This window comes from Chamaea fasciata, unplaced genomic scaffold (assembly GCF_029207755.1).
Source record: "Chamaea fasciata isolate MVZ Bird 193981 ecotype frontalis unplaced genomic scaffold, bChaFas1.0.hap1 SCAF_7, whole genome shotgun sequence".
Classification (NCBI taxonomy): domain Eukaryota; kingdom Metazoa; phylum Chordata; class Aves; order Passeriformes; family Sylviidae; genus Chamaea; species Chamaea fasciata.
The window spans coordinates 38,532,443-38,546,185 of record NW_027094092.1 but is presented as its reverse complement, the minus strand read 5'-3'; the positions used below and the strand labels follow the sequence as shown (position 1 = coordinate 38,546,185).

The window sequence follows — 13,743 nt, the reverse complement described above, 5'->3', positions numbered from 1 at the left end:
GAAAAAAAAAGGTGGAAAAGCAGCCATTGTTTCTCCTTGCCTTCCAAGTTTCTCACAGGGAGAGCAGAGTCCTGAGAAATTTTATATGTAAAATTATTTTGCTTTAGTCAGACTTCTTTGGGGATGAATGTACCCACAGCAGCAGAACTGTATTCATTTGTAGTTATCAAAAGAACTTAAAGTATATATTAAAAAAATATACATTTGGTAGATTTGTATATATGTATGTATGATTCTTTCTAATGAAGTACTGATTTCAAATGCACTCAGTTTTAAAAAATAGAAAATAAAACCAAAACATCAACAGTGAATGGTTTTGGTGGTTCTGTTTGCTTTAATTCTATAGCTCTTTATCTGGCGCTCTTGATGAAGTTTATATAATTTTACATTCAGTGGCCAATCCTACATTTTGAAGTTTTCACACATGGTTTGAGTTTCTAGAGGTTTCCTTAATTTTATCCATGCATAAATTCAGTGTCTAGTCTAAGCTAGTTATCTAAACTTCCTGTATTAAAGTGCACAGTGAGAGGCATCTTGTCCCAAACTGTCCGAAGATTGGTATCTAAAGTAGGGGCAAATGTTCTCCCATGAAACTTTTATCTGTCCTGGTTTAGTGGGAAATTGTTTCCTTAGACTAGTTGCCCGACTTTTTGCCTAAAGTGGTGGGTGAAATAAATGCTACCCCATGTTATAAATAACATAGTTTTAAGGCTTCCGCAGTGCAGGGAAACTAGGCTGGTGATTTTGGAGCGCTTTACACACTTAAGTAACCCCATTAGCACCAGAAAGCTTCTTATTCTTTTAAAGGTAAACACAGGAATAAATCCATGCAAGATGGACCCAAATCTGTAAGTTGAGTTCTGTTTACTACAGAGTAGTTTTGGAGCACTTTACTGTGTACCCATTCAGTTCTTGGTATATCATATCAGGCTCTTGGGAGGAGAAAATATAAGTGTGGTGTATTCCTTGGTACTGCTCCATGGGTTTCTTAAAACTAATGTACAGAATGAGGAGCTTAGTGATCCTTAATTTTAATTCTAGCTCAGATTCCAGAAGCTCAATGTTAAGAACATTTTATTACTGCTTTACAGTTTAGCCTTCTGTCAATAGTTTGGCCTGCAAATCAAACAAGCATGTCTTCCTAGGGCTAAGCATGGGTACAAAGGCAGTTACCATGGTTCAGCTGATGTATGTTAACTAGTTGAACTGAGATAACTGGATTCTGTCGCTATGCCCTTTTTATTTCTCTAGGAAAATCATATAGCGTCTCTGGTTCTGCCTTGCTTAGAGCCAAAAGAAATAGAGGTAGAGACTGTGACAGGCTAGAAATCATAATCTTGGCAGTACACTGAAATTCATCTATTTAAGCACAAGCATGCTATGTCGCAGTTGCTCCCAACATAATTTGAGGCAGATGCCCTCAGTCTGTCCTTCTCCAAACTGAGTTTACAGTTCCTATCACTATTTCCAGCTGTAGGAGAGGCAAGAAGTCTGAAAGCTTCAGTATTCCCCCTTTTCATAGAAATGTAGGTGAACACCTCGCATATCTGTGTGAAAGTGTGTTTAGCCTGTATTTGCTTTGTATTAACTGCAGCTTGTGAGAAACTATACATTCTGTTATTTTTTTTTTTATTATATTTCTATTTCATATTGGTATGAATTCAAATCTGCCTGTCTCTCTAATCCTGCTGGGATGGTGAGAAAATTATTACATTTCAGATAAATTGGATCAGTAGGAAATGTGGCTTCCTTATCCTCTAAAAACCTCTAACTGTGTAGTACTGGAATATTCTCAAAACTGAGGTCACAGTTCACGGTATTGTGCATAGAGAGTCAGGTATCGGAAATAATGGGAAGCTTGAATGGCATGGGAAGACATTTCAGTTTTTTACCATGAGCTTGTGCATCTGGTTTTTTTCCTTGGTCACTGCAGTAGAATAAAACCAAGAGGGAAAACAGGTAGAAAAGGATCAGACTCATGGAGAGAGCGGAAATGTGGACATTTTTAACAGTGAATTGAAAACAGGGTGAAACTATCTGCTTTAACTTATTGCTGTGTATGTCTTCTTGCATGATTTTATTAGGATTCAGGCATTCCAGTGTGACTGCAAGGTCATAACGAGCAACTAGGGTGAACATTCAGGATACTTTCAGCTCTCATTAAAATTAACTGGAGTTGAAACTTCTCAACATCTGTCATCATTGGGTCCATCCTTAGCAGCTTTGTGAAAGGCCATGATAAATAAAGCTTTTTAGTAGATTTAGATGAAGTTATATAGGATATATTGAGGATATGCTGTAGGTAGTGACTGAAAAAGGAATTAATTATTAGGCTTTTTCACATCATCAGTTACTTCATATGTATGTTTACTTTTTCACATCCCTTTTCAATATGCTTTGGCAATTATTGCATTAGCAGACAAATATTTTTGCTGAGACTAAATCCAAAGGAAATATGACTTTATACCGAACACCAGTAATGATTCCTCATGTGAGAGAAGGTGTTATAAGACTGAGTTTTAAGCACGTTGGAAAGTGTGACATTGGCTGCATGTCTCAATTAAATGAAATAGCTGGCAGTTGTGAAAAGGATGTGCTTTTAGCTGAGAAACAATTGGACAGAAAAGATGACTGCTATGCCAAACTGAATGAAAAGCCACTAGAGAAAGTGCTCTGTGGCTGTTTCTTTTGAAGTGAGTTTCTAGATCTCTGGAAGGAGCTTGCCAGGGCTAGACTGGAAGTCCTCTGTAATTATTTGACTGCCAGAAGTTGAACTACAACATACAATTACATCAAGAACAGAGTGAGATTCAGGAACAGACTGAATAAAGTCTATGTGCTGCTTATGGTTGTTTTGTATGGCACTGTTGCCACAGAATACTGTTTCTCTCCTTCTGACTTCGAGGCCCAGCTGCTAGCAAATTGTGCCATTAGGCTCACAGTATTCTCATGCACTATGGTTGGAACCAGGGATTGGCAGCTTTAGGTGTCCGCAGCATCAAATTAGGACGTGGTAGAAAAAGATCCTAACTTTGTCCAGGACACCTACCTGCTGCCCTCAGTTTAAGAATGACAGTAGCTGAAAATTAGTTGTACAAGTATAACAAGAACAACAAAAGGTAGATGTAGTTTGAATTCCCTCCAGCCTGAAGAGATTCATCCCCTGCCTTCCAGGATGCTCGATGAGTCCCCTGCTGCTGTGTCCCACAGAATAATTGTACCAGTAGAGGTTCATCCTTAACCTGTGATGCTTGAAGTGGGATGTGATGTTGCCAGGAATTCAAGAAGTCAAACAGACGTGAGCAAGCTGGAGTTGTGAAACTGATAGAAGAGGTGCAGCCAAGTAATTTGTCTATTTAATGATCATTTAATGGAAAATTCCAAAGGCAGATAAAATGAAAAAAAAAAAAAAAGAGAAAAATAAGAAGAAGAGGAAATAACAATTTTATATCAGAAATATATTTTTAAAATTTCTAGATGCTACAGACTCAAAAGTAATACAATAGCAGGTATAGCACAGTATATCGTCTGTGAAATAACAAAAGGAAAATTACACTGGCTGAATTTTTATTAGTGAGAGCATGGGAAACAGTTCCATGTGAATAAGGCAGCTAGACTTTGACTGTTTCCAGCTTCATCTTAGTGTTTAGGCTGTGGTGCTTGCTGCAAAATGGATTAGAACTGTTTTTAAACACAGATTCTCGCTTGTGGAAAATCAGCTACTGGCAGCAGTGTCTTGCTCTACAGTGGAGTCCAAAGGCGATTGTCCCAATGGCTTCTAACTTCCTCTGGGGTCTGTAACGTGATTACATTGCTGTGGGGCTGGCTAGACTGCTCTTCCTCTGGGAGCAGTTTAACCTTTAATTTGAAGGAATTTGCACTGTTACATATCTGTGTACAAAGGTAATATCATGTAGTTTGTGCTCTGGATGTGCGTTGTCTATTTCCACATACACTTTAAATTGAGCCTGTGTTATATGAAATCAACATATTCTCTTCAAAGACCACCTACCATCAGGATCCTGACATCATGTTTTTCTTGAGGATCAGTGAGGTAAATGGCACAGATCATGCCTCCTAGCCTTCACTATTCTTACATCAGTTTGCTAATCAGAGCAGTAATAGTTGAAACACTGGTCCTTTTAATATAAAAATGTTCATGCTCTACATATGTTTTATCCATTCTTTAATTTTACGTGTACGGTTGGGACTTTCGTCATGTTCTCAATCCCCATTGGTCGTATTGACTTTGCAATGATTTGAAGATTTTAATTCTCCTAGTCCTTTCCCTCTCCGCTCTTAATGTTTCTACATTTCATTTTTATTGGCCTCAGAAAAAATTAATAAGTAGTAGCTATTTTTAATAAATCTTTCATTTATTTCCATTGCATCTATCCTCAGCAGTATGAGGAACTTTTTTAGGTTAAATACTATGGTTTATGCTTTGTTCATCTACTGCTATTGCTATTAAATTTCAAAATCCTTTGTGTACTAACTTATGTAATGAAAATAGAAATCTTAGTCAATTATTTTATTAATTACTTAGCATTTATGTAATTTTAATTCTAATAAAATTCAGAGCTGTAATTTCCTTTTATATGCTTTTTCTTTCTGTATTTGTATTGTTTGTATGCACCTTAATTTGTTTTAAAACCTAGTCCATAAAATTTTTAAATCCTCTATATTTTTCAAAGCTTTATCTTTTTAAAAGGAGTTGGTTGTTCTGCATATACAAGTAATCACTAAAATCTAATTAAACTTTTTAAATTAAAAATTTATCCTCATTAAAATGTATCATTTAAACTCTTGAATGAGATGGAATTAATTCCCATCTTAATAGTATCTGGCTCATAGTCATGGTACATCTCTACTTATAAGACCAAGAAAATCTAAACAGAGGTGTAATCAAAACATTCAACTTTCTACTTGGTGTACATATTCATAAGAAATTTTGAGATGTTTTACTTTGTTTAGTGTACATATAATGTGAAGCTTCTTGTCTTGCAGACTCAATTTGTTGTCAATAGTATTGCTATTACAATTAGCACTTACATGACTGTATTATGCTAGTAATAAGGAGGTGATCTGGTCCAACTTAAAGCAGGTCAAAGTCAGATAAGACTGCTCAGGCCATATCCAGTTGAGTTGTCATATCTCTGAAGTCCAAGATTCCACAGCTGATTTGTGCAGTCTATTCAGTGTTTGACAACCCCAATAGTGAATAAGATGTTCTTATACTTGTGGCAGCTGTATTGGGCTCAAATCAAGAGTCAAGCGTTTTGGGGTTAGCTACTTCAGAAACGTAGAACATGTTTTAAATCATCGAAATATCTTATTGACAGAAGAATGAACAATTCAAAAAATAGTCTTCCATACCAGAATTCTTGGCTGACAACTTCTCTGCTGGAACATCTACCTTCTCTACAGTTAAAACTGGAACTCAGCACCTCTCTTCTTGCCATTGTGTTACATCTATGAACTGTTTAGAGGACTTGATATTACTGTGTAGACATGAAGTAGTGAACACCACTGTAAAAACTTCTTATGGATAATATTTAATAGAGGGACCACAGCTTATTAAAGCTGAGGTATACCTGCTCTACAGACTTATTTATTTATACAGGGGACTACAGTAATGCCATAGAGTGTTCTATGAGATTCAACATTTTTATTCATCATTATTCAGAATCCTCTAGGAAGTTTTCTATATCTTACCATGTTCTGTGCCATCCAGATTATTATTGGTGGCAACAAGAAGTTTTCTATCATTGAAAAGCCCTAATAAAGATACAGATATTAAGAATGTCTTTCTCTTGTAATATGAAGATCTACATGGAACATATTTTTTCTGTAATTACAGCAATTTTGCCCTGAAAGTTATATTGTAATATCATAGAAGAGTTGGGGGATTTTAAATTAGAATTAAAATCTCTATGCAGCTTGACTATTTTTTTGTGCTCATTCTTAAGGATATAGCAATCATTGCATTGGGATGTTGGGAATTCTGACTCTTTCAAAGCTTTTTAAAATTGGCACTGTTTTTCATAGCTACAGTTATTAGAATAAATCTTTTTAGTCAATACCATTCTAGTGTTAAACTCCATCAGGAAAAGGGCTGGATTTTGGTGTATCACTTCTAAAGGTTGGAGTTCAAAATTCAGTTAAAATTGGCTTTGTTTATCTTGTTGCTCAGATCGAGGTGGCTCATGGTTTAATTTACAGAAATATTTTGTAGAGATGTAACAGAAAATGAAAAGGAGAAGGATTTCACTGTTGTGGTTGGAGGTTTAGGGCTGTTTTCCTTATTTTTCTTTCCTTTTTATTATTTTTCCTTTCAGTGACAATTGTTTGAAGCTGCTCAGTAGTTTGGAATGTTAGAGTAACTCCCAGGGAGCTGGATTAGTGGGCAGGTGATGCAGTCATGGGTATTACATACCTCTCCAATTTTTCACATGGATATTACCTTCATGTGTATGGGGTGTGAGTGTGTGCTCTGTACATATATTTTCCAGAAACTCCAGGCATCTGTAATTGTTGATAATTTATATGAAACAATATCACAGTCAGGTGGTGGGAGAAACAGTGCATTTCATGAATTTATGAAATACTGTGTAAGTATCCATTTACACTTTAGCTATGACAACATAAGCCTGAAATTTCTTTTTTTTTTTTTGTAAAATTATTCTTTCTCCTAAGAATGAACATTTTCACTTTAAAAACTAGACAACAGGATATGTTCAAAACTTGATGAAAAAAAGTATTATAGTCTGCAAGTTAATAAAGGGCAGCCATATGATGAACACAATTTAGTTCTACTTTTGTCCCAGATATCTTGAGTCTAGAAATTAAAGATGTTTCCTACACGGCAGTGCAGGCTGTCACTGCTAAGTGTTTCCAGACTCACTGCGTGTGTGTGCTTTAAAACCATGTACATGTAGCATGTCTCATGCACAGGGGATAATGCAATTTTAATTCTAGTATCATGTTCCACAACATTAATTCTTACAGCCTGACTGATAAGTAATTTTGTCTTCATGAAATGTTGAATGTTTAGTAGTTGTTGCTTTTTCCTATTTGAAATGGTTAAATACTCCCATGAATTTCAAGCAGTCTTGATTGATAAAATAACTTGAAATTTAAAAGAAGTGGCAAGTTGTCTTTGATATGTACAATCTGTCTGTGGCCGGAGAAGGAGGAAAGGGTGAGTGGTCTTGAACTTGGTTATGTTCTGCAGCCCAAGACAGAATCCCTGCAGGGAGGCTGAGGTTTGCCTGCCACAGAGAACACTACTGTTCTCTTACATATATGAACACAGCGTCTCCCCAGTACTGATGTGAAGGTGAGATTATGAGTGGGTCTTGTTCCCTTCTAGGCACTGTTTGGGGGAAGCAACAAGTGTTTAGGTGGTATGTCCTGTCCTTTTATCCTTATGCTGGAAAGTGTTATAAAAAGACTTAGCCTTTTGTTTATGGACCACATGAAATCAAAGGGAATTTTTCAGTCATCCTTGTCATGCATTGCAGAAAACCTTATGTGAAGAGTCGAAGCTGTGGTATTTCTGCAACATAGGTCAGAAGTTTTCTGTGGATGTGTTTCTGCTATAATCTAAAACCAACCAGCATGAGGCTACTGAAGTAGTTCTTCAGTAGTATTTTATAGCTAAAACCATGTTGGAAGAACCACTCTGAGACATCTCAGTTAGAATTCAAAATTGCTTTGGACCTGGGAAAAACTTTCTAGGCTTCAAATGGAGCTTTAAATGTTCGTGATCCAAACAGTGCAAGTGCCACTGAAAAAGGGTCTCAGATTTTGAGTTCTTAAAATGGGGTAGGAAAAAAGGTCTATTTCAGTGGATGGTTGGTCAGCACCATTTTGAAAATGTAGTTATTATTATATGGTGTGTTAGGTTATGAGCCTAGAAACTGTGGTGTCACAAGTCACGAGTAAGCTTTGAAAAGATAATCACGAAAATGAATTCAAGTCATTAAGCATTGCATGGTCTAAAGATTGTATGAAGACATTTTAATACAATTCTGCTCATGCCTTTAAGAGGAAGAAGGTCTATAGACATTCTTTAAAAAAGCATCATGCATTAAAGACTTCCATAGTTTTAAAAAATAATTTATCAATAAGTATGAAAATATAGCAGTCTATATATAGAGCAAGAACTTGGTAGCCAACGAAGACTGACATGGTGTACATTTATGCAGTTGTACTGTTGTACTTTCTTAAAAACCTAATTGTTGGTTGGCTGCCATGGTTCTTTATGGCCATAAATTAATTTTATATCTCATTTGAAGAATATAAAGCACCTGCATCATTGAGACTCTTGATTTCAAGGATCCTTCTAAAGAAAACATCTAGGTATAGATAATGTGGGGTTTTTTGAGGCCTTGTGAAATCCATTTTCACTTGGGTTTTGTCATAAGTGTGGTGCATTTTAGAAGACATAAAAGTTCCCTTGGATCATTTTTTCTTTATAAATTTATATATGCAAAGCCCATTGGTATGAAATGAGTTTGTAACTTGATTCTGAAATTACCATCTACCTACTGTGGAATTGGTAGGAGGCATAAAAGTGGATTTGTGACCTGCTGTAGTATAAAATTGTAGCAAACAGTCTTAGGGGCAGTACAAAAGTACTGTAAAAATATTTGATTGCTTCTTAAATCTAAACAGGGACATATAAAAACAATAATAAACATGTATCCAGCCCTCTAATATGCTTGGTTGTACAATTTTTGACTGGAAAAGCATAAGTGAGTAATTAGATAATTGCTGCCTTGATTGAGCTTAATAGGAAACATTTCAATGAGGCTAAAACTACACAGAGAGGAAGTAGGCTTTTATAAAGGGAAACATTCCTTGTCATGCAACTGTCAGCTTTTGCCCACACGAAGAGATGGAATTAAGTGGATCTATGCAAAGGAAACAAAAAGAGGGAAAGAAAAGGGGGGAAAAATGAAAGAGTGGCATAACTGTACATAAACAGTGTCTTCTGATACAATTTATTGACAATTCCAGTTTTGATAACATGTGTTTTATAAACATCTTGGGTGCAACAGTTAATGGCATTAAATCCATAGGAGAGGGTAAGTTTCTGCTTTAAAAAAAGAAAGAGAGAGAGATACAGAAAACTTTTCTCATTCTACACAATTTAATATTTTTTCAGATTATCTTCATCTGCCAACAGTGTAAAAAGTAGTATGAGATCTATATTTTTTCCTTCTGTAAAGGAGGAATACCCATGAACTATTCATGAATTTCTCTGCAGAACTACTTGTGTGTCAGGAGACAATTTTCTTTTGATGGTGAATGGGTGGATACCTGAGCTGAGGCTGCAAGACAGCTGAGGTCAGTTTTGTTATGGATACTTCCATAGACTCTAGCCATACCTGCTGTCATGGATGGCAGTGTAGCTCATGGGCATTTTGTCGACGTTAATGCCATCCTGGTGTTCATACCAACAATTAGGGAAAATGTTTTTTTTCCATGACTGGCTGGTATGTTAAAATAAAACCAAACAGATGTTCTGTTGTTGTCTAATATTACCTCCTCCCGAGGCTTCATCAGCAGTGAGGCTGCGTGGCCGCTGCTGATGAAATCACTCAGAGCAATTACATAGCTTGTAAGTCCATTACAGCTCCTATGGGCCCAGGAATGCAGCTAGGGCCAGAGAGGAGTGGGAGGACTGAGGGACATGAGGTGAGCAGTTTGCAGGGGGGTGAAAAGCATGTTCATGGAACACAAGTACTGCTTTTTCCTTGCGGAAAAGGCCTTTCCTTGTCTTGCCTTTTGGGACGTGAGGCTGCTCAACGGCAATTTACCACCTAAGAAGGAACATCTATTTCCATCTAGCTAGAAAACATTAGGTTACATATACCTGCTCTTTGTTCTGAGTCTATATGACATTACTGTAGTTTCAGTAGTTTGTATTTAACTGTTATGAATGCTATCTAAGCTAAGGACTATGCTAGTTTTAATGCTCTGATCAGTGACTTGGAGAAGGGCACATCTCTGCTACAAACAAAGCTGCTGTTGAGGTTGAAGTGTCAGTCAGGAATGCGTGGCTTTTGTTTTGGGAGTTGTGGATACAACTGGGAGAGGTTAAATTATCTGTTAAGTGTTGCATCAGTGTCCTTATCTAGCACTAGCAGATAATGAGATACTGTTGATTTGGCTTTTGGAAGCAAAGCCTAATAGCGCCACCAAATATTTGAATTTATTAAAGATACCACAGGAGTCTATGGCTGTGTAGGCTGTTCCCCATTGTGGTACTTTCTCAGAAAGGTTGAAGCATTTCAATGCCTAATTAAGGAATATCACCTGTCTGAGGATGGACTAGACTTCATCAGTCAGTGTTCTGCCACTTAGTGTTTAAATTTGGGTATGAAAATGTGAAATATTCAAATTTCTTTAGTAGGAAGGGATTTATGCACGGCAATTTTTGGAACAGAAAACTTTTGCATATGTCTAAAGAAGAAAAGGATGATTTCCAGTAGGTTTACTTGTATTTAGGCACTGGGACAGGAGCAAGGGGTTGCTGAGTTCCATTAGGAATGGACTATTGATTTCAGAGGTGCTTTATATGCCAAAAATGAGAATAAAGCTTGCGCGAGTGTGAGCTCACCAATGAAGATAAGACTGTGTTAGTTTCCAGTTACATGCACTAAAGCTTTATGTGTTGCATGAAAGATTTATGCAAAGACACTAGCTTTCTTTTTAATGTGTTTTTTGCAAGCAGATGTTTAGTAAAAATAAAGTTCCTTTTTTCACAGACTAAAAGTTAGATAGAATTTTCATATTTCCATACAGTACAGCCAGTAATTCCCTTGAGTTCCTCATGGAATTGTTACAATTGCTGCTGAAGCCTGGTGTCAAGTTTGTTTAGCCTAGAAATAGTTGGCCTGAGGTAAAGGACTATTGGAGGTTTTCTCATTTGTAGTTATAATTCAGTATTTTATGTTTGCATGAACTATGACAAATTGACTAATGACTGCCCTAAAGAGAGATGCCAGCCTGGCATTTCATATGCAGAAATCTTATGGCAATTTCAAGTGGACTATCTACCCTACAGGGCAGAAATAACTCTGCTGCTTCATTCTAAAATTTTATATTTTAGTTAGGTAGAATTCCTCATGTAGGCTTTTTTTTTTCCAGGAGCTGCTTTAGCTGGAGTTCTGCATTATGACAGAAGCTTGACATTCTGCCAGAAAAGTTGGAAATGAAGGCAACTTAAAATAAATACTGGTGATATTTCTCTTTCTCTCTCCCTTTCTCCTTCTCTTTTTCTCTCTCTCTCTTTTTAAGGAAAGGCATATGTTCTTACCCTAACTTGTCCCAGTAGAGGGTCAATTACAACCAGTTGGCTGCAAGTCCAATCCAAGAAAAATACTGAGTACAGAAACTTCAGCAACAGGTACCAAGGGCCTCTAGTACAGTCAGTCATTCCCAGTACATATGAAATGCGAACATAAAGCCTATGGGTAAGATATTTTTAGGCCCTAAGTTTCCCATGATGGTCCAAAATGAATCAATAAATTAAAGCAGACATTTTTGTGTAGTTAGGTATTTTCCTGGATAACTCTTAAATGTCCACAATAGTATGAGATCTTTTATATGAATCGTGAGAATAGAACAATGTCTTATTTAGAAAAATATGCCTTGCCAAATGTTCACATATAGGCAAATATTCTGAAATTTGTTCTTGTAGGGTCAAGTAAACATTAAACTAAAGAGCTAAATGAAAAACCAAGCATGTATGCATAATAATAATAATCATCACGCAAAGGAAAAAATGCACAGGTGGTCTGCTTTGCTGATGTCAGTCTTCACATCCTAGCACACACTGTGTTTTAGGACAAACTTACACTAAGGGAATTCACCTCAGGTGGAATAAGTTACTTCCAAATCAACTAAAGTGTAAAGGCAAAAGCGTATTAATGCCTGAGCTCTATCAGATTGACACAGGAGATTTGGCTGCTGCACAGATGAAAGGTGTTGAGACCAAGGCAAATGAAATTATTTAGCAGTATCTTCGGGCAAGTATGTTTAAAGACCAAACAAACTTCAGACTTAAAGATATTTAATTTATTCCACAGACAAGCTGCAGAAAGAGCAGTAAATGTAACTCGTTTTTGATGGAAGCATTTAATTAAGCTGGCTTCTATGCCTCAGTATTTACAGGATGAAGAGGGAATGTGTGGCTGCTAACACTACTCATGCTGCATGTTGATTAGATTTAGAAATCTAATAATTCTCCTATAGAGAAAGCAACCTCACAGATTTGAAATGGCCCTGTTCCACCTTAATCTCTATGCAAGAGATTTTTTGGGGCAGCCTTTGCATGCATTTCCTTTCTATGGTTTACGCCTGTGTGCTTTCAGTATATAACTCAGTCATTCTTGGGTTCTTGGATGTATGTGATAGACCAACATCTTGATCGTTCTGTTGTTTTTCAAGGAGTGGAAACAAAACTCCACAACTGTTAGGCACTAATTGAAGAGCCAAGGCTTCCCAGCCACAGGAACTAATTTTTCAAACCCTCTGTAGGCTCTGTAACACATTCCAGCAGATTACATGAACTCATCTGTTTCCAGACTGGTTAAAATATTTTTAATGGAACAGATTTCTTTAGAAAAGATAAAAATGCAGTTTTGGTGCAATAAAATGTTTTGTGGGAGCGGCTTATTTTGATAGCTTCTCAATAATAAGAATAGAAATTATTCCAACACTTTTCTAAATTAATTTCAAAAATGTGGGCATTTGGTATGCTAAAGTCTTTTATTTCAATGATTTTGTCTGGAATTGTGTGTGTGTTTTCAATATTTATGTATAACATTTATTTCAGCTTGTAGCATTACATTTGATATTGCAATATGTTTTATGTTTTAAAAATATTATAATTGGCATGCTAGGATATTATTTTTTTTTAATCTTGGAAAACTGAATATCTCAATACTGCCAGAAGGAAAATTTGACATTACAGAAAGCAGGATTAGTTTATTAGTCCTGATATTTTTTCCCTTGAATTTTTATTCTGTTTAGAAGAAGTTGTTTAAGTGTTCCTTCTCTTATTTTAATTTTTCCCCCTCTCAGAATTATCAAGCTTGCAACATTATGAAAATTCTGTTTAGATTATTCCTACTATCAAACACTGCAGGAAATTTGCCTAGTCTTTAAAGTTGCTATCAAGTTTTTTCTGGTGATACTTACTGTATCCATTAGAGTCTGTGACTGTGATTAACTGGTTTTCCCATTTTGTAGTTGTTCATTACAACAGGTTTTCATATAAAAATTGCCAATTTGCATTCTCTTGTCATACAAGTAGGTGTTATTTACTTTTAAAAATATTATTTTTATTTATATATTTTTAAAAGTTTTTTACTTTAAATAAGAAATTTAGATAGATCATCAAGTACTGAGGCTTATCGTCATTCATGCTGGCACTTCGTAGTCAGTACCCATGCAAGAAGATCTGCAGTTAAAGTCCTAAGACAGGATTCAAGAACTCTGTATTTAGGTTTTCATACTTTCAAAATCCTTCTATCTAACCTTGAGCAAAATATTTTTCAGAAGCAAAGGGAATAATTTTTTATTCTCTCAGGATCTTTTCTAATAATCTCTTCATTTATTGTTTATAAGGCATTCTGATGAAGGTTGTTGAAAAGCTGTGTCTGAGGATGTATCCTTTTCTTTGTTGGTTAAATGTTGAATGAAAGGTCTTATATATTGAGGAAATTA

General features: G+C 36.0%; 1 protein-coding gene across 1 annotated transcript in view; it reads left to right on the top strand.

The window, feature by feature from the left end:
* The window catches only part of SLC25A21 (solute carrier family 25 member 21), a 235,563-nt gene that overhangs the window by 66,465 nt on the left and 155,355 nt on the right, over positions 1 to 13,743 (top strand). The window lies entirely within an intron of this gene.